Genomic DNA, 22,376 nt, shown 5'->3' with positions numbered 1-22,376 from the left:
CTGCATTACTTTCCCTTACATCGGCATCAACTATTTTGCTTCAAAAGGTATCTCATTCTACACTTGTTAGAAAAAGCTTTACTCTACTTTTGTCTTCTTGCTTCCATCATAAGTTGCAGATCCCATAGTCTTTCTATTCTCTCATACACCATCTTTGGCATCTTTTCGTTGCATCCTTTTTTAACCAAATGATATTTGTTTTCCACAACCGTGCCGCCATCACAGGAAGCTCTAACACACCCAATGATGCTACACCACAACCTGCACATAGAACAAAAACCTTCCACGCCTCTCAGCCATCACAAGAAAATGGAAAATAAACCCTTGGAATGCATAAAAACCTAGTAACGTATTTACGCCCGAGTTAATGCATTGAGACAACGAGCATACATTATAGCCATTCAGACACGCAAATACAAATGAGTAAATTTTATGCGAGCATATTTATTTAGTTGCCATGTTAATGCAAATTAAGGGAGACACCAACCAGTCAGAAAAAGAGAAAATGACCTTCCTTACTTTATGTTTCATCCAAGCCCGAGACTGGACTTGAGCCATGGAAAGAATTTCCTATGCTTCAACCTTTGCTTGATTAAAAATAGACCTATTTCTATGCTTCCAAATACTCCACATCACCGAGACCCAAAGACTTTTTCATAAACTATTACCCTAATTATTGAAAAATGAATAGTAGAATTGTTCAAAATGATTAATCAGGACATTGTGGTTCACTGAACTAATAATACCAAGTCAACTGTTGCACAAATTCCAAACTGCATTTGACACAATACATGTAATAAGACTGTGTGAAGTTGTCTCCTCCTCCCTCCCACATAAGGTACACAATGTGTCCCTCAAGATAATTCCCCTTTTTCAACAAATTCTTTTTGGTTGCTACCTTATTTGAAAAAGCCCTCCAAACAAAGAATTGTGCCGAGGGAGTAACCTTTAAGCTCCACAACACAAAAAATGATTTAGATGTACCCCTGCATCACGATTAGCTAACTTTGTATATGCAGACTTTACTGAAAAGCTATAAGATGGGGGGTCACTCCATAACCATTTATCTTCCTTATCTAAATGTAAAAATGATTGTGATATACAAACCATAAAATCTTCTAGCATAGGTCTTTCTCATTCAAATCAATCCTTTCTCCAACTGAAAGCCCAATTCCAACCTTCCCTAGACCAACTTCTGAATCTATCAATTGGTTTGCCTTTGATCAGAGAATTATTATAGATTCTAGGATACTCCTTTTTTAGCTGAGAATTGTGCAACCACTCGTCTTCCCAGAATTTAAATTTTGACCCATACCCCACTTGCCAAACCACATTTGAGTCAAACAAATTAGTTCCTTGATCGGTGTTACATACCTTACATAAATCAGTCCACCATCTATATTTGTACTTATTCTGATCTGGTGTTATTAGATTTACCCTCCTCCATGATCCATACTTTGATTCTAGAACATCCTTCCAAAGGCCAACCTTAGGGGACATCATTCTCCATTTTCATTTTGTCAGGAGTGCCTTATTAAACAAATTTATACTTCTAATGGCAAGGCCACCCTCCGCTTTCGATTTACATATGTTTTCCCAACTAATCCAAGCAATTTTCTTTCCTTCTTCCCCCACCCCCACAGAAAAATTCTTTGTAACTTTGTGATTTCCTTGCAAACACCAACCGGTGCCTTAAAAAATGATAGGTAGAACAAAGGTATGACATTAACTACAGATTTTATAAGGCACACTCGTCCCGTGAATGATAGATTTCTTCCTTCCCACACATATAACTTCTTTTTAATCTTTGATAATACGAGCTCCCAAAAGGAGCATCTACATGGATTACCTCCTATCGGCAGACCTAAGTAAGTGAAGGATAATTCCATTAAGTTGTAGTAGAAAATATTTGAATACATTCTTATCAAATTACCATCAACACCGACTGCACCAATTTTACTTTTGTGAAAGTTTACTCAAAGGCCATGACTTAATTCAAAATATTTTAGCATAGCCTTAATAGTAATTATATTTTGCATACTGGATTCATAGACAAAAAAAATGTCATCAACGAACTGGAGTAAATCCACATTTACATTATTGTTCTCGACTTTTATACCTGAAACCTAGTTCTTACTCTTTGTCTGATTTACTAACCCATACAGAGCTTGAGCCACACTTAAAAACAAGAAAGATGCAATCAAGTCCCCCTGCCTAAGGCCTTTAGAAAGTTTAAATTCTTTTGTTGGGCTACCATTAACTAGAACATGGATAATAGTAGATTCAAGGCGTGTTTTAATCCATTTTTCACAAAACCCTAATCTCTACAACATGTAGAACAAGAACTCCCAACTCACTGAATGATGTGCCTTTTCAAAGTCCAACTTAACAATCACCCCACTCTTTCTTTTTCTTTTCAATTCGTCCACTACCTCGATAACAACAAGGACACTGTCTAATAATCATCTATTTTCTAAAAAAGTCGATTGTGACCCATCAATCACCTTCTTCATAACTTTCTTAATCCTTATGGAGAGCACTTCAGCCAATGTTTTGTATAAACAACCTACAAGTGAGATGGGTTTATACTCTTCTAAGGATTGAGGATTCTTATATTTTGGGATCAATGTGATGGATGAAGCATTACACCCCTTTGGAATCATCCCTTCATTGTGGAAAGTTTTTATAGCTTCGAACACATCAATCTTTAAAATTTCTCAATGTTTCTTAATAAAGCTGAAAGAAACTCCATCAGGGCCCGGGCTCTTGCTGCTTTCGCATTCCCAAATAGCTTCCTTAATTTCAATATCCTCAAAAGGTGCAATCAACAACATATTATCTTGGGACAAAATTGTTTTAAAAAGTGACATTACCCAACCTAACACCAACACTCTCAACAACTAACATCTTATTTTTTAAGAATTCTTTGATAATTTCCTTCATGAGGTTAGGTTCTTCCACCCAAGTATCTAGATTGTGACTATACACTCCTTCAATCTCATTTTTCATCCTCCTCCATATAATAGACGCATGGAAGTATTCGGAGTTGGAGTCTCCCTGTTTAAACCACAATGCCCTTGATTTTTATTGTAAGAGAGATTCGTTTCTCATATTTATAACTTGTAATTGGCTCAAGAGCTCCCTTCGATCCCAGATCTTGTTCTTTTCAAGGTTATCAACATCATCCAACTGGTCTAACACCTGTATTTCATTTAACAATTCTAGCTTGAGCCTATCCGTGTATCCAAAAACCTCTTTGTTCCAAACTTTCAAATCCCCTGTAGCATTTTTAATTTATCCTTTAGCTTTTGTATGTTGTTTCCCAACGCTAGGAAGTTTTCCCATTTACTTTTAATAAGGTTACCAAAATCCTTATCTTCATGCCATATTTCAAGAAAATCTGAATGGTTTTGGCCTTGGACATTTCCATAATATTAATAACAACTTATTAATTTTGTATTTTCTGTAAGCAAAACAAATATATTAATTTGAAGGATAAATAGTCATTTTGTTCCCTCAAATTGTAAACATCTGACAATTGAGTCTTAAAAAGACAAAGAAATCTCACTAAATTCTTCACAATACGCATGAATAATAACTTTTAGACAATAATATTTTTATATAAAAATTAAAAATATTTTATGCCAAAATATATTAATTAGGTAAAGAATTTGAAAATAAATTATAATTCTAAAAATATAGAAGTATTTGATTGTATAAATTTATGGAATTTTATTTTATATTAAAAAGTGAGACTCGGAAATAGAATGGAGACATAATCTTGCGTAAAATGGATGAGGGAGTATACTAAGTATATGAGGCAAAATCTGTGTTTACGTGTGAAGATGTAATTATGACTAAGGATGTGTTTGCTTAAATGTGTGTATTGTATAAGAAGAAAGAAGAGAGTGGGTGAAAGTTGTTTAGATTAGAGTGATTGAGGGAAAGTGAGGGTGTGGAAGAGGGATGATCTTTTAAAATGGCTTTCTCTCTCATATGATGAAAACCATATAGATAACTGGATTTTATCTGACTGTCTTTGCTTTTTTGCAACTACCATTTGTAAACTGTTTTGTATGGGTGAGTATATATATTACTTTAACACTATAAATTTGTTTTTGTTAGCCTAAAATTTATTTACAAATAATAATATTAAAATAATTTTTAAAATTTATGATTATAAGTTTATATATATAATATTATTTTCTTTTGAATAAAAATTATATTGCTAAGTTTTTTTTAGCAAAGATTTAATTAAATTAAATTGAGGATACTTCAGGGGTGTCCCAACCCTTATACATTTTAACTCCCAAACTTAACAATACAAGTCTAGGCTTCCAAAAGAGAACAAACTCTTGAAGAATCAATGCTAACTCCCCTCAAACATATGCCCTCAAATCTCCCTTCAAGATGAATACAGTTGCCCAACATTTGCTTAAAATGCACTCCTTCTTCCTATGCCATCCAGCTTTAAATTCTCGTGAAAAAGGGATATTTTATACCCCAACTATGAAGCTTTTCTGCAAATTTCAAGGCTCACTACTCAAAGCCAAAAAGCTGCTTAAGAAGTTTGTCACTGAGCTACATCACCAAACTCAAAACTGCACACCAAAAAATCAGCATCCTATTATAAGCATCTTAAATTGGCTGCTACAATGCACACAGAAAGTCTAACGCTTCAAGTAGTCCAAACCCTCCTAAAGAATCAACATTTTGCCAGTACTAAAATGCCACAAAACCTTCAAAGCTTGCATATACGAATAACCTTTGTGATTCTACATCAGTAACATAATTATTATTCTTTTGAACTTCTACTTAAATCTGCATCCAGTTTTATCTGCAAAAACAATTCCACAAACATCCCACTAATTGAAGGCACTCTTTTACGCTGGATGCATAAAATCTTCCAGCCTCCTTCCACGATCTTTGTTCACTTCGTGCTTCTTTTACAGGATAGATTCCCTGCTCCCCACCATCTTAACCTGCACCAAGAAAACAACCTTCCCCACCAATCAAACTAATTCAAAGAGACAAAACAACCTATACCCTTGACCTTGAGTAATTGATGCCAATTTATTGCAATATCCAACCTTACTTACAGTATGTATAGAAGATTGTAATGACTCTTTTAAATTACTTTCATTAGATTATGAAAAAAACTTACAAACTTATGCACTTACCTTGTTACCATACTAACACAGGTTATAGGTGACAAAATCCAATCAGAAAAGGAGAATATAATGCCAATATATTGCTAAGTTTATCATGTTTCAGATAGATTAATATAATAAATACTTATATATTTTTTTATAAAAGTTTTCATATTAGACATCATTATGCAACTTGACATATCAGTTAGGTTGACACCTCAAGCAACAACAATCATATGTCATCACATGAAAAAAATAGTATTAAAAAAATACAAAAATATGAGGGGAATACACCAAAACTCATATGCTAACAAAAATTATACATAGGTAGACTATACCTATTTATAAAGTTCTAAGAACACACTAGATGAAAGTCTACTATACCAATGAAATGGTTATCTATGAATAAATCCTAAATTACTCAACTTATTAGCACATGCATTTCCTTCACGAAAAATGAGTAACCCTAAACCTGATTTTCCCACAGTAATTAAGACAAGTATTTCATCGATTACGAGCATCCACAGAACATTAGTCCTAACAATAAACACAACACAAACAAAGGCATAAGCACATTCAAGTTAGACATTAGTATGCCCCATCTTTTGAGTTTCTCATAACATGTATAACTCCATAAAACTCAGCAATCATAGTAGTCTGAACTTCAAGAAATGCAGAGAAAGATACAATAAACTCCCCCACACTCCCACGAAAAATACCCCCACAAGTAGCAAGACCAGGATACCCCTAATAGCCCCATCAATGTTAATTTTAACACATCCTGGTGAAAGAAACTTCCATCTGACAGGAAAAGGACAAATAACTTTACCACTACGAGTATTAATACCAAAATATTTAATCACGTTGAAATCCAACATATCATTCTTCATTGAAGCTTTAGACGAATTTTCCACTAGATAAGTTAAATCTTTAATTACCAAAATAGCCCTAGAAACCTCAATCTTATCCTGAAATCTAGCATAATTTCTCATACGTCATATCATCCAAATAGAAAAAGTTACGATAGCAAGTTTAATCCATTTAACCAAAGGACTATCATCACTCTTAATAAAAGAAAGAAGATCATCCTTATTAGAGAAATGAGAAGTAAGAAAAATCTGTCGAACACAACTTTAAATATGCAAAGCATTAGAACATTAAAAAATAAATATTAATCAAATTCTTCGTGCTTTTTAGAAAGCGTGCTCATAATATATAAGATCAATACTTTACGCTGTTAGTATAATTAATATATATATTATTAGTGTGGTAAAACTTATTTTCTTGATATTATTTTTAATAAAATATGTTAGATGAACTTCAATATAATTTAATCATTTTTTAAATAAAATATTTTATTAAAAAAACTGTAATTTATGATTATTTTTAATAATTTTTATACTATCAACATGATGTATGGTGTTTTTTTTAATGTAAAAATTATTTTTTACATCTAAATAACATTAATTATATTAAAATTATTTTCAATAAATTTTTCATAAGAACATTTGACTCCACTTATAATAAATTACAAGTATATATATATATATATAATCAATTATCCATATAGTTAATTATTTAAATATTATAATTTTTTTACTTGTTTCTAAAACACTGTTATACTAATAGCTTACTTTTTAAACACTATATTAATAAATATATTTTAAAATGACACAAGAGACAAAATAAGGAATTGTTACGGTATGAAATTTATTTTGTAAGTTTATAAAAATATATAATTAACTAAAATTTATACAAAAAAAATGTAACTTATTTTATTTTTTAATTATTTTTAAAAATTGTAAATGTTCATTTTTAACATTTTAAAAAATTAAAAACTCTCATCCATCACATCATTCACAGACTACAATAATTTTTCTCCACAAATTCACTCCATCATATCTCAATCCAAACAACATCATTTTCTTCACATTTTCCTCCCAAATACTCACACATTCACTCCCTCAAATTCTCACGCATCCCTTTCCTAATCCAAACACAACCTTAATGATATATAGTCATTACAGGAGGTGGGAGGAGGAAGGTGTACTCATAATAATAGTTAATGTTTACTCTCCAAGCAATTATAATGGCAAAAAGAAAGTATGAGATGAAATAATGAACATAAAAGGTTTATAAACAACAAATTCTAATGGATAGCATTCTAATGCGATAAGGAAACTAGATGAGAGAAAATGTTCCAAAAATGATAATACCAGTAGGAAGGAGATAGAATGTTTTACCAATTTTATTAAGATCATAGAAATGTTAGACACGCTACTAATAAGAAGGAAATATACCTCATATAGACTAAATGGCCCAACAAAAAGTATAATTGAAAAAAAAAATATTAGTATCAAGCAATATGCACTGAATATGATAGTTTTGTATTGTAGCCTAGTTAGATGGATTGGGGATCCAAACCATTTTGAAATTTGGATATTTGGAAATCAAATTCTAGACTTAAAGGCGTGTTCATAGGTCTTTGGAAGAGTTACAATGAAACATGTATATCTAATCTGAAAGACAAAATAAAATATTTGTGAAGGTATAGAATAAATAAGTGTTTGGAAATATTCATCAAACAAATCATAATATTATCATGGGAATCAATGAGCTAGATAAACTAGATGGGAGAATAGGCTAGATGAGAAAAATAAGATGAAAAGGAAAACAACTTTTCACTTGTCTAAAACAGAACAACTTCAAATAAGAATCCTTACGTTGGCAATAATCTAAAGCTAATTGAATAGCTATAGGAAATTTAAACACTTAGTATTTCCATTCAATTATAAGCTGGAAGAGAGCTGGAAATGGGATAAGTGGAGTCTACATACAAGGAATATGGTAAGAGGATGTGTCAATAGTAAAAAAAAAAAAAGTTAATATAGATTTCCAATCACTAACACTAGAGGACAATATTAGTTGATAGAAAAAATTATAGATGCAAAGATTAAGGATGATATGTGGAGTTGTGATAGTAGTAAAACCCCAAGTCCAATGGTTCCAACTTTAGGTTCATAAAAAAGTTATAAAATATTTCAAGGGTTTAGTGAGGATAATTAACTCTTTTTAGCAATAATGGAAAAGTGGCCAAAAGGATGTATTGCATCATTGATTACACGTATACCTAAGACTATACCTAAGACGGATAACCCTTAAGGCCTAAATGAACGTTGTTAGGAAGTATGTACAAGATCATATCAAAAGTCCTAGCACATAAGCTAAAAGACTGGTACAAAAGGTCATTAGTAGTACATAGTCAAAGTTTATATAAGGTAGAGGGCTATATATGGTATGTTGGTAGCTAATAAAATTATGGAGGGGCCAGCCGCAAAAGGAAGAGTTATGTTATAATCAAAGCTGACTTCTGAAAAGCATATGATTTAGTTAGGTGGGAGTTTCTCTATTTTATGATGGAAAGACTAGGCTTCTATACAAGATGGATCAGCTGGCTTATGGAGTGCTTAGAGTCCTCCATGATTTCAATGATAAACAATGAGAACCCTACGAAGAAATTTAAACATTTTAAAGGCCTAAGATAAGGTGACTCCTTGTCACCTTTTATGTTCTTAATATGTTTGAATTCTTAGTAGGTGTAGTCAACCAAGCAATTAAGAAAAAAAATTTAGAAGGGTGAAAGTGGGTGTTAAAGAGATATAAGTATTTTGCAATTTGAAAATGATAATTTTCTTGTGTGAGGCAAAAACTAAAAATGTTCTTGATGTAAGAGGCATGCTCAATTGTCTTGAGATTACGTCGAGACTGAAAAGGTAAAGTTTGCCAAAAGAAAAATAGAGGGTGTGAGAGACAAATTCTAGATAGTTTTTGAGTTATGCTAAATTCTAATATGATGAATATACCATTTACATACTTGGGAATAAAAATTGAGGACAATCCTCAAAGTTATAAGTTATGGGAAGCAATAGTGGGAAAAATTAAGAAAAGGACTAGTAATATGGAAAGGAAGCAACTTAACCTTTGTAGGGAGAATATGTCTATAAAGTTTTTCCCTTTAATGTCTTCTTATTGTATTATTTTTCATTTTTCAAAATGCATGTGGAAATGAGAAAGGAACTGAGGAAAATATAAACAAAAGTAGGGAGAAGATGGTCTGAAAATTGCTTGGATAAATGAGAGAATATTTGTAAGCCAAAATAAAATAGTAGCCTAGGTGGGAAGGATTTGAATATGTTCAACTACGTCTTTTTAGCAAAATGGAAATAGAGGATTTAAATAGAAAGTCAAGGCATGTGGATAGATATTTTATAATGAAGTATGGATCAAATAAGGGCTTAAAGGCAACTACTATGTCAAAAATGACTCATGATGGTAGAAAAGGAAGAAGACAAGCTAGTATGAAGAAAATACCACATTGAAGCTCGGAAATGACATTATAAGATAATAATTTGGGACGATAGAAAGTTGGATGGAAAGGATTAATACATAGATAAATGAGATTATACAATAACTCTAAGTTAAAAATGCAAAGGTCGGAGAATTAGGAAGATGGAAAGTTAATTTATAAGAATGGTGCTTGGAGTGGAGAATAGTATGCTTCGAATGGGAACAACCATAGGGTTGAGATGTTGATGCAGGAGCTAACGAAGAACATGCCTATTAGAACTAGGAATGATATATGGCTATGGAAGGATGGGGAAACTCAGGTGTACATTGTTAAGTTGGCATATAATAAACTAAAAGAAGGATAATGGATAGGATGGCTTGTTTTATAGCCATTTTCGAAATATAAATAATATTTTATGCTCAAATTTTGGTATGGAGAGTGTTTTTGGATAGAGTGGACAGTAAGGATAATTTATGTCATAAGGGAGTTAGTATTGGCAATAAAAGGTGTGTTATGTGCGGTCTAACTGATTATACATTATCTCATTTGTTATTTTCTTGTAAGGTAGCAAATAGAATATAAAATAGGTGTAATAAAGGACACGTGTTAAAACAACACATCATGACTAACTAGTTCAGCATTTTCACCAATTCAATATTCCAAACCTGAAAAGGAAAGGTAATCATGTCTAGAAGTGCATGTGGGTAACCATTATCTAGAATATTTGGAAGCATATAAATGGAATAATATTTAGGAATGAAAGGACAAATGAAGAAGACGTTATTGGTAAAATAAAGGTAATTATTTGGGCTTGGATAACCAATGAATATCCTACAGTGTCCTTCTCATATTAAGATTGGTGTTTAGAGCCTTTGACATGTTTAGAATATATGAAGAACTAGGTCAATGTTGGAAAATCACAAATGAAGGGGGAAATAGGTAATGAGGTACATAGCCCTTTTATAAAACAAAAAATACTTGACAATACATAGTATCAATAGACAAATGAAAGGGTGGGAGGACTATAGGTATCTAACAACAATAGACCAGGGAAAAGGTCATCAAAAAGAGAAACAAATGGGTGATGAAACATCAAAATCAAGGTGAACAAGAGTAAGGTTGAATTTAGTGGATGTACTAAATAATACATGGTCCTAGAGTGTATATATAAACCTATATGAAACTAAAAGAGAAGGAGAACTATAGGTCCAACAAGCAGCAGGCAAGACAATACACCATTAAGAGAATATAATCATAGTGTATAGGATATGAAGGATAATTATAAAAGACAAGTGAAGCAATGAAAACAAACTAGAATGGCTTATGAATGAAGTGGACTCAATGGATGTGAAAGGATACATAGAAGATGTAACCGTGTCAAAATAGGAATATTAAGTCTGACATAGACATATTGAGATTTATGCAACTTTCAGTCAAACATGTTGGAAGGTTTATGGTTTGAGAAATTAAGGTGAAGATCTAAGATGAACATCAATCTACAAGTACATTCTCATTATCAAAGGTGAACATGCATACAAAGCAGAAAAAAGAAAACCAAAATGAATGTAAAAACGACAAAAAAATGAAATACGGAAGGAATGGCATGCAGAAGTAGCTAAAGTTGAACTATTTTTTTAAAAATAATAGTGCACAATCTCCTCTAGTTTGAGTTTCCTCCATGCAACCAGACACAAAGCATGAACAAAATTTAAGTTATGAAAGGGTATAGGTGCCACAATTAGCAATAACGAAGTAATGAGAAATATGCATGATGTCTAAGTCTAAGTAGTACTACACTTATTGGAAAGGCAACAAAGCAAAGCGGCAGGAGATATTCTTAACAATGAAATATTAAATGCAAGGAAGTTACATAAAAGAAGTTAGTCAATGGCCTAAGTATATGTGGTAGTTGTGTAGCTAATAATAATTGTCTTTATGAAGTCTGAAAGGGAATATACCATTATTGTGTAGGTTAGGCAAGAATTTGAGTGTGATAAGCTTATTTTTTTTTAACATATTATCTTACACAATTTTTATATATGGGTCCAAGCACCTCAAGTATTGTTATTTATAAATAGATAACATTTTTGCTGGAAAAAAGGTAAGAGTTTCAAATGTTTATACTTTCTTGCCTTTCACGTGTACAATTTTTACTTCATACCTTTTCATGCACTTTGGTTAAATTGCTATTGTCTTGATTTGATTAGGTGTCACTAAATGATGTTGAAATGTCGGTAGCTTTGTCGAAATCGAGACATTGTTGTACCAGTCAAAGTAAGAGCTTTCACTCAACATTATTTTTTAATTAAGTGTTAACAAAAGGTTCTTTCAAGTCAAAATCAATTGTAATAACCATCGTTAGACTTTTTTTTTTTTTACTTATGAAAGCTATTGTTAATTTTCAACAAACATTAATTAACATCGATGGAATTTTTGTATTGATATCAAATAGATTATTTCGATTATAGTCAACTATAATTATTTCTACTTAATATTAATTAGAATCATTTTTCCTATTATAACATTAATTAGAATATTTTTCCTATAACATGTAATTCAACTCGTAATTGATTTATTTTCAATGTAACTATTTCTTAGTAACACTGATCATGTTTTTTTTTACGTAAATTGGTGCATAGTTGTGACATTTATACTTAGTTAATTTTGATAAATGGAATTGGTTGGAAAAGAAAAAAAGAGAGTGAGAAAAAGATTGATAATATTTAATTTAATGATAATTGAGGAAAGGAGGATAGGACATAAATAACAATATTATGTCCTTTTGTTAGTGAGAAAAAACCATGTTAAGCCCCATTAACTCTATTTTGCCAAACCTATGCTACAAAACTCCGATATCTTAATGAATGCTTTGCATTTCTTTTTTATAGTCTTTCTCTGATTGTGCTTGAACCTTTCTTGATAATTGAGGTGCTTCTGGTTGTGATGATTGTGTTGTTTTTGTCTTCTCTCCATTTGTTTTTATCTTATTTGCTGCATGGTACATTTTAAAATAAAAAACTCAAGAATAATAAATATTTATGAAATTCACATACACATAAACATAATCAATCTTCTTTCATGTCTATAAACTACAATAACTATTTTAAATGAGAATATTTTTATTTATTTCTTTAATTTTTAATTAAGTAAAAGAAACAATTATCTTGGATATTAATACACACTCAAATACACTAATAGTAAATAAAGAAATAAAATAAATTATAATATCAATACACTATGTCATATTTTTATCTTCATTCAAAATTTAATGAGAACATTTTAAACAATTCCAATTGAAGTGGAAATAAGAAGTTTCATCCATAATATAATGCCTATTTTCCTTAACAATTTTGTCTTATGATTTTGAAATCTAAACCCGAAGATGAAGAAGCATTGAATTTATTTATATTCAATATTGTTGATTTATTAAAACAATTAAGGTTTTATTAAAAAAAATTATTCCAATATTTCACAGAATATACAAAAATAATATTTATGTGTAAAAATATTAACTTACCATTTACCATTCCAGCACTTGAACAACCGAAACCACAAAGGAACTTGCAAAAGCTTGAGGGGTGTTCGCCGCATTTAATTGAGAGACAATCGTGAACGCATGGAGTTTGGTATTTTTCAGCTTCAACAGTTGCAACAACTGTGAGGCACACCACCAACAACAATGCAACGTATTTGTTTGCCATTTTAGTTATTTTTTTTTCTGTTGTTGTTGGTGGTTTTATTTTCCTCCTTCCCTTACCTTAGTTTTGGAAGATAGATGAGTATATATAGTTGTGTAAATGGTTTATGAACCACAAAAAGAGTCAACATCTATTGCTAAAATTTGGGGTTGTTATTAGTTAGAATATTTTTAACTTTAAGAGAAGATATGGAAAAGAACCGGTTATTAATTTAAAAGGCTTGTTTTCTTCCACCTTTCGTGGTCTAACTCCAGTTTGAAGTGTGATTAATCAATATGTCCTGTATCCAACTGAGAAGATATCTATTTTGTAAACCTAATTTTCTCAAAGAAAAAACTAAAACATTTTTTCCTTTTTAGAAACAAACAATGGCATAGGTTCTTCAATGCTCTAAATTTAACAAAAGATATTGAAAGTTCTAATCTATTTTCTATTTCATATATAAAAAATGCAATGTGTATGTTTTCTCGCTTAGTGACCATTTTGTCAGTCATTACTTTGTGTTCTTCCCATGCAGAACATTGGTTATACAATTACCTCTGAATTTGATAGGATGCTAGTAGAAGAAAGCATTGTTAAAATCATAGATTCAAACAACTAACATGAATTTCGAAGCAAATTTTTTTTTACTTATACCAAAGCTTGAAACAATTATGTAATTAAGGAGTCTAAGTCAATTAGTAAGAGAATAAATTAATTAATTTCAAGCTTAATAACATTGGATATAGATAATTTTATCTATAAGAAATAATATGCTGAAGAACATAACACACTTTATAAAGCAACAAAAGTTGTGCACCTCCTTTTCTACTTGCAAGACTTGGACATTTCCCCTTTTTTTCCAATAAAGATTAAATTAATTAAAGGGAACATTTCACGGGTGTCCCAACCTTTATACAATTATTAAAAAAAACACAAGAAAACATCCAAAATCATCTCAACCACCTGAAAACTTATAAGAACCAATGTTTTTCAGTGCAGCAACTCTGCATTTTCCAGCACTATAGAAAAAACAAAATAAAATATATTATGCAACAAATATGCATATTTCCAGCACAATATACTTTAAACCGCTCACAGATACACTCCCAAAAACTTTCTCATAAAAACCTCTAGTGATGGTCAAATATCCCTTCAAAGTTGATAAGACAATCTGCATTGCTTTCCCTTACACTAGCATCAACTATTTTGCTGCAAAAGGTATCTCATTCTACACTTGTCAGAAAAATCTTTACTCTAATTTTGTCTTCTTCCTTCCATCCTAAGTTACAGATCCCATAGTCCTTCTATTGTCTCATACACCATCTTTGGTCTCTTTTCGATGCATCCTTTTTCAACCAAATGATATTTGTTTTCCACAACCGTGTCGCCATCACAGGAAGCTCTAACACACCCAATAATGCTACAACACAACCTGCACATAGAACAAAAACCTTCCACGCCTCTCAGCCAGCGCAAGAAAATGGAAAATAAACCCTTGGAATGCATAAAAACCTAGTAACGTATTTACGCCTGAGTTAATGCATTGAGACAACGAGCGTACATTATAGCCATTCAGACACGCAAATACAAATGAGTAAATTTTATGCGAGCAAATTTATTTAGTCGCCATGTTAATGCAAATAAGGGAGACACCAACCAGTCAGAAAAAGAGAAAATGACCTTCCTTACTTTATGTTTCATCCAAGCCCAAGACTGGACTTGAGCCATGGAAAGAATTTCCTCTGCTTCAACCTTTGCTTGATTAAAAATAGACATATTTCTATGCTTCCAAATACTCCACATCACCGAGACGCAAAGACTTTTCCATAAACTATTACCCTAATTATTGAAACAGGAATAGTAGAATTGTTCAAAATGATTAATCAGGACATTGTGGTTCACTGAACTAATACCAAGTCAACTGTTGCACAAATTCCAAACTGCATTTGACACAATACATGTAATAAGACTGTGTGAAGTTGTCTCCTCCTCCCTCCCATATAGGGTACACAATGTGTCCCTCAAGATAATTCCCCTTTTTCAACAGATTCTTTTTGGTTGCTACCTTATTTGAAAAAGCCCTCTAAACAAATAATTGTGCAGAGGGAGTAACCTTTAAGCTCCACAACACAAAAAATGATTTAGAAGTACCCCTGCATCATGATTAGCTAACTTTGTATATGCAAACTTTACTGAAAAGCTATAAGATGGGGGTCACTCCATAACCATTTATCTTCCTTATCTGAATGTAAAAATGATTGTGATATACAAACCATAAAATCTTCTAGCATAGGTCTTTCTCATTCAAATCAATCCCTTCTCCAACTAAAAGCCCAATTCCAACCTTCCCTAGACCAACTTCTGAATCTATCAATTGGTTTGCCTTTGATCAGAGAATTATTATAGATTTTAGGGTACTCCTTTTTTAGCTGAGAATTGTGTAACCACTTGTCTTCCCCGAATTTTAATTATGACCCATACCCCACTTCCCAAACCACATTTGAGTCAAACAAATTAGTTCCTTGATCGGTGTTACATACCTTACATAAATCAGTCCACCATCTATATTTGTACTTATTCTGATCCGGTGTTATTAGATTTACCCTCCTCCATGATCCATACTTTGATTCTAGAACATCCTTCCAAAGGCCAACCTCATGGGACATCATTCTCCATTTTCATTTTGTCAGGAGTGCATTATTAAACAAATTTATACTTCTAATGGCAAGGCCACCCTCCGCTTTCGATTTACATATGTTTTCCCAACTAATCCAAGCAATTTTCTTTCCTTCTTCCCCCACCCCCACAAAAAAATTATCTGTAACTTTGTGATTTCCTTGCAAACACCAACCGGTGCTTTAAAAAATGATAGGTAGAACAAAGGTATGACATTAACTACAGATTTTATAAGGCACACTCGTCCCGTGAATGATAGATTTCTTCTTTTCCACACATATAACTTCTTTTTAATCTTTGATAATTCAGGCTCCCAAAAGGAGCATCTACATGGATTACCTCCTATCGGCAGACCTAAGTAAGTGAAGGATAATCCCATTAAGGAAGTATTTGGAGTTGGAGTCTCCCTGTTTGAACCACAATGCCCTTGATTTTTGTTGTAAGAGAGATTCGTTTCTCATATTTATAACTTGAAACTGGCTCAAGAGCTCCCTTCAATCCCAGATCTTGTTCTTTTCAAGGTTATCAACATCATCCAACTGCTCTAACACTTGTATTTCATTTAACAAATCTAGCTTGAGCCTATCCATGTATCCAAAAACCTCTTTGTTCCAAACTTTCAAATCCCCTCTAGCATTTTTAATTTATCCTTTAGCTTTTGTATGTTGTTTCCCAACACTAGGAAGTTTTCCCATTTACTTTTGATAAGGTTACCAAAATCATTATTGATAGTTGTCGTTTTTCTGTCAAATTAATATGATTCTAGCGTAGACTTGTCTAATACTAGAGAGATGATAATATAATTGTGGCCAGATGACCCCAAGTCGTCTCCCAACGAATTCAATAGTAAAATCAATTGATCAGGGTTTAAAATATATCTGCAAGCAATAAAAGTTAGCAATAACAATAAAGATAAAAAGGGGGTTTGAGATAGTTGTGCAGAAAATATAAAAGAGATTAAAATAGCAAATAAAAAGCGGTTGATCCCAAGTTCTTCCACCATTGAATTCTTCACAGGTTCTCTAAAGATTAATCTTTTCTCAATCCTCCAATAGAGTTAAACCAGATTGAACATGCACCAATCTAATTCAACTGAAACTCTCCAGTAAAACATGCGTCTACTGGTTTAATCAATACCCACTTTGTTTCGTGCATATACTCCATGGGAATGCTTACCTCCTCTCTCTCTTTAATCATGCGCCCAAGAAATTAATTAGAACGATGCAAACTAATTAAGAAACCAAAGTTTAAGACAAGGAAGACTCTCAATCATACGTTCAAGTACAACCTCTCACAAAAACTAGGTTTCCAGGAGATTAGACAATAAAAACAACTACTATAGAGACTTAAAAATCAAAACTTTTATTGAACAAAACCTCAGAATTCAATGGAAAATTACAAAGGAATCAACCAAAAAGGTTTAGCCTTCCATGCGGAGGCAAAATAAAAGAATTACTAAGAAGAAAATAAACTAAGAAAACCCTATGAAGCTCTCCCTTTTCTCCTTGATGCTTGTGTCCTTTTATAGACTTTTCTGCTCTAAGGATCTTGAGAGAATATTGTAGTTTATATTTTGTTAACCGTTTCCAAGTTTCCATCTTTCTAGAATTCTTGTATTTTGCTGAAGATTTGCTTCCAATTCTATTTCTGAGATATTGTAGATTTTATTTTCTCTTTCTTCTCCTCAGAATTTGTTTCCTGTTTTGGTTCAAGAAGCAACTTGGACTTTTGCATATTTGGCCAATTCACAAAGGTAGATGCTTCCTCCGGATAATTTACTCTAAAAACACAAAATTAACAATAATAATAGTTAAGGCCCAAATAAACTCAATTATAAGAATAGTAATTAAAACAATGAATTTATTTATTATTATAGTCCAATAATCTATGAATAAGACTAGTGAGTGTGAATAAATATATGCTCATAATCCTTATCTTCATGCCATATTTCAAGAAAATCTAAATGGTTTTGGCCTTGGACATTTCCTTAATATTAATAACAACTTATTAATTTTGTATTTTCTGTAAGCAAAACAAATATATTAATTTGAAGGATAAATAGTCATTTTGTTCCCTCAAATTGTAAACATCTGACAATTGAGTCTTAAAAAGGACAAAGAAATCTCACTAAATTCCTCATAATACGCATGAATAATAACTTTTAGACAATAATATTTTTATATAAAGATTAAAATATTTTATGCCAAAATATATTAATTAGGTAAAAAATTTGAAAATAAATTATAATTCTAAAAATTTAGAAGTATTTGATTGTATAAATTTATGGAATTTTATTTTATATTAAAAAGTGAGACTCGGAAATAGAACGGAGACATAATCTTGCGTAAAATGGATGAGGGAGTATACTAAGTATATGAGGCAAAATCTGTGTTTACGTGTGAAGATGTAATTATGACTAAGGATGTGTGTATTGTGTAAGAACAAAGAAGAGAGTGGGTGAAAGTTGTTTAGATTAGAGTGATTGAGGGAGAGTGAGGGTGTGGAAGAGGGATGATCTTTCAAAATGGCTTTCTCTCTCATATGATGAAAACCATATAGACAACTGGATTTTATCTTACTGTCTTTGCTTTTTTGCAACTACCATTTGTTAACTGTTTTGTATGGGTGAGTATATATTACTTTAACACTATAAATTTGTTTTTGTTAGCTTAAAATTTATTTACAAATAATAATATTAAAATAATTTTTAAAATATAGGATTATGAGTTTATATATATATATATAATATTATATTCTTTTGAATAAAAATTATATTGCTAAGTTTTTTCTTTCAGCAAAAATTTAATTAAATTAAATTGGAGACACTTCAGGGATATCCCAACCCTTATACAAAAACTAAAAAATTGTACAGCTATTTTAACTCCCAGACTTAACAATACAAGCCTGGGCTTCCAAAAGAGAAATAACTCTTCAAGAATCAATGTTAACTCCCCCCAAACATATGCCCTCAAATCTCCCAACATTTGCTTAAAATGCACTCCTTCTTCCTATGCCATCCAGCTTTAAATTCTCGTGAAAAAATGATATTTTATACCCCAACTATGAAGCTTTTCTGCAGTTTTCAAGGCTCACTACTCAAAGCCAAAAAGCTGCTTAAGAAGTTTGTCATTGAGTTACATCACCAAACTCAAAACTGCACACCAAAAAATCAGCATCCTATTATAAGCATCTTAAATTGGCTGCTACAATGCACACAGAAAGTCTAACGCTTCTAGTAGTCCAAACCCTCCTAAAGAATCAACATTTTGCCATTACTGAAATGCCACAAAACCTTAAAAGCTTGCATATACGAATAACCTTTGTGATTCTACATCAGTAACAGAATTATTATTCTTTGAACTTCTACTTAAATTTGCATCCAGTATTATCTGCATAAACAATTCCACAAACATCCCACTAATTGAAGGCACTCTTTTACGCTGGATGCATAAAATCTTCAAGCCTCCTTCCACGATCTTTGTTCACTTCGTGCTTCTTTTACAGGATAGATTCCCTGCTCCCCACCATCTTAACCTGCACCAAGAAAACAACACTCCCCACCAATCAAACTAATTCAAAGAGACAAAACAACCTATACCCTTGACCTTGAGTAATTGATGCCAATTTATTGCAATATCCAACCTTACTTACAGTATGTATAGAAGATTGTAATGACTCTTTTAAATTACTTTCATTAGATTATGAAAAAAACTTACAAACTTATGCACTTACCTTGTTACCATACTAACACAGGTTATAGGTGACAAAATCCAATCAGAAAAGGAGAATATAATGCCAATATATTGCTAAGTTTATCATGTTTCAGATAGATTAATATGATAAATACTTATATATTTTTTTATAAAATTTTCATATTAGACATCATTAAACATTAGTCCTAGCAATAAACACAACACAGATAAAGGCAAAAGCACATTCAAGTTAGACATTAGTATGCCCAATCTTTTGAGTTTCTCATAACATGTATAACTCCATAAAACTCAGCAACCATAGCAGTCTGAACTTCAAGAAATGCAGAGAAAGCTCCAATAAACTCCCTCATACTCCCCAAAAAATACATCCACAAGTAGCAAGACCAGGATACCCCTAATAGCCCCATCAGTGTTAATTTTAACACATCCTGGTGAAAGAAACTTCCATCTGACAGGAAAAGGACAAATAACTTTACCACTACGAGTATTAATACCAAAAAATGTAATCACGTTGAAATCCAACATATCATTCTTCATTGAAGCTTTAGACGAATTTATTTAAGATGAACATCAATCTACAAGTACATTCTCATTATCAAAGGTGAACATGCATACAAAGCAGAAAAAAGAAAACCAAAATGAATGTAAAAACGACAAAAAAATGAAATACGGAAGGAATGGAATGCAGAAGTAGCTAAAGTTGAACTAGTTTTTTAAATATAATAGTGCACAACCTCCTCTAGTTTGAGTTTCCTCCATGCAACCAGACACAAAGCATGAACAAAATTTAAGTTATGAAAGGGTATAGGTGCCACAATTAGCAACAACGAAGTAATGAGAAATATGCATGATGTCTAAGTCTAAGTAGTACTGCACTTATTGGAAAGGCAACAAAGCAAAGCGGCAGGAGATATTCTTAACAATGAAATATTAAATGCAAGGGAGTTACATAAAAGAAGTTAGTCAATGGCCTAAGTATATGTGGTAGTTGTGTAGCTAATAATAATTGTCTTTATGAAGTCTGAAAGGGAATGTACCATTATTGTGTAGGTTAGGCAAGAATTTGAGTGTGATAAGCTTATTTTTTTTTAACATATTATCTTACACAATTTTTATATATGGGTCCAAGCACCTCAAGTATTGTTATTTATAAATAGATAACATTTTTGCTGGAAAAAATGTAAGAGTTTCAAATGTTTATACTTTCTTGCCTTTCACGTGTACAATTTTTACTTCATACCTTTTCATGCACTTTGGTTAAATTGCTATTGTCTTGATTTGGTTAGGTGTCACTAAATGATGTTGGAATGTCGATAACTTTGTCGAAGTCGAGACATTGTTGTACTAGTCAAAGTAAGAGCTTTCACTCAACATTATTTTTTAGATTAAGTGTTAACAAAAGATTCTTTTTAGGTCAAAATCAATTATAATAACCATCATTAGACTTTTTTTTTTTACTTATGAAAGCTAGTGTTAATTTTCAACAAACATTAATTAACATCAATGGAATTTCTGGATTGATATCAAATAGATTATTTCGATTATAGTCAACTATAATTATTTGTACTTAATGTTAATTAGAATTATTTTTCTATTATAACATGTAATTCAACTCATAATTGATTTTTTTTTCAATGTAACTATTTCTTAGTAACACTGATCATATTTTTTTTTTACGTAAATTGGTGCATAGTTATAGTTGTGGCATTTATACTTAGTTAATATTGATAAATGGAATTGGTCGGAAAAGAAAAAAAAGAGAGTGAGAAAAAGATGGATAATATTTAATTTAATGATAATTGAGGAAAGGAGGATAGGACAAAAATAACAATATTATGTCCTTTTGTTAATGAGAAAAAACCATGTTAAGCCCCATTAACTCTATTTTGCCAAACCTATGCTACAAAACTCTGATATCTTAATGAAGGCTTTGCATTTCTTTTTTATAGTCTTTCTCTGATTGTGCTTGAACCTTTCTTGATAACTGTGGTGCTTCTGGCTGTGATGATTGTGCTGTTTTTGTCTTCACTCCATTTGTTTTTATCTTATTTGCTGCATGGTACATTTTAAAATAAAAAACTCAAGAATAATAAATATTTATGAAATTCACATACACATAAACATAATCAATCTTCTTCATGTCTATAAACTACAATAACTATTTTAAATGAGAATAATTTTATTTCTTTCTTTTATTTTTAATTAAGTAAAAGAAACAATTATCTTGTATATTATTACACACTCAAATACACTGATAATAAATAAAGAAATAAAATAAATTATAATATCAATACACTATGTCATATTTTTATCTTCATTCAAAATTTAATGACAATATTTTAAACAATTCCAATTGAAGTGGAAATAAGAAGTTTCATCCATAAGATAATGCCTATTTTCCTTAACAATTTTGTCTTATGATTTTGAAATCTAAACCCGAAGATGAAAAAGCATTGAATTTATTTATATTAAATATTGTTGATTTATTAAAACAATTAAGGTTTTATTAAAAAAAATTATTCCAATATTTCACAGAATATAAAAAAAAAATATTTATGTGTAAACAAATTAACTTACCATTTACCATTCCAGCACTTGAACAACCGAAACCACAAAGGAACTTGCAAAAGCTTGAGGGGTGTTCGCCGCATTTAACTGAGAGACAATCGTGAACGCATGGAGTTTGGTATTTTTCAGCTTCAACAGTTGCAACAACTGTGAGGCATACCAACAACAACAATGCAACATATTTGTTTGCCATTTTAGTTATTTTTTGTCCTGTTGTTGTTGTTGGTGATTTACTTTCCTC

At 31.4% G+C, this 22,376-nt stretch overlaps 1 long non-coding RNA gene across 1 annotated transcript; it reads right to left on the bottom strand.

Annotated features, from left to right (window-relative positions):
• Positions 1 to 21,330: 21,330 nt before the first annotated feature.
• LOC137828694 (uncharacterized) lies at positions 21,331 to 22,376 on the bottom strand. The gene is made up of 2 exons (XR_011083949.1): positions 22,145 to 22,376; positions 21,331 to 21,619 (listed from the first exon to the last, which is right to left on the bottom strand). It is a non-coding gene; the product is annotated as an uncharacterized LOC137828694 (long non-coding RNA).

This window comes from Phaseolus vulgaris, chromosome 7 (assembly GCF_051622355.1).
Source record: "Phaseolus vulgaris cultivar YP4 chromosome 7, ASM5162235v1, whole genome shotgun sequence".
NCBI classification, from domain to species: domain Eukaryota; kingdom Viridiplantae; phylum Streptophyta; class Magnoliopsida; order Fabales; family Fabaceae; genus Phaseolus; species Phaseolus vulgaris.
This window is presented reverse-complemented; position numbering and strand designations above follow the sequence as displayed.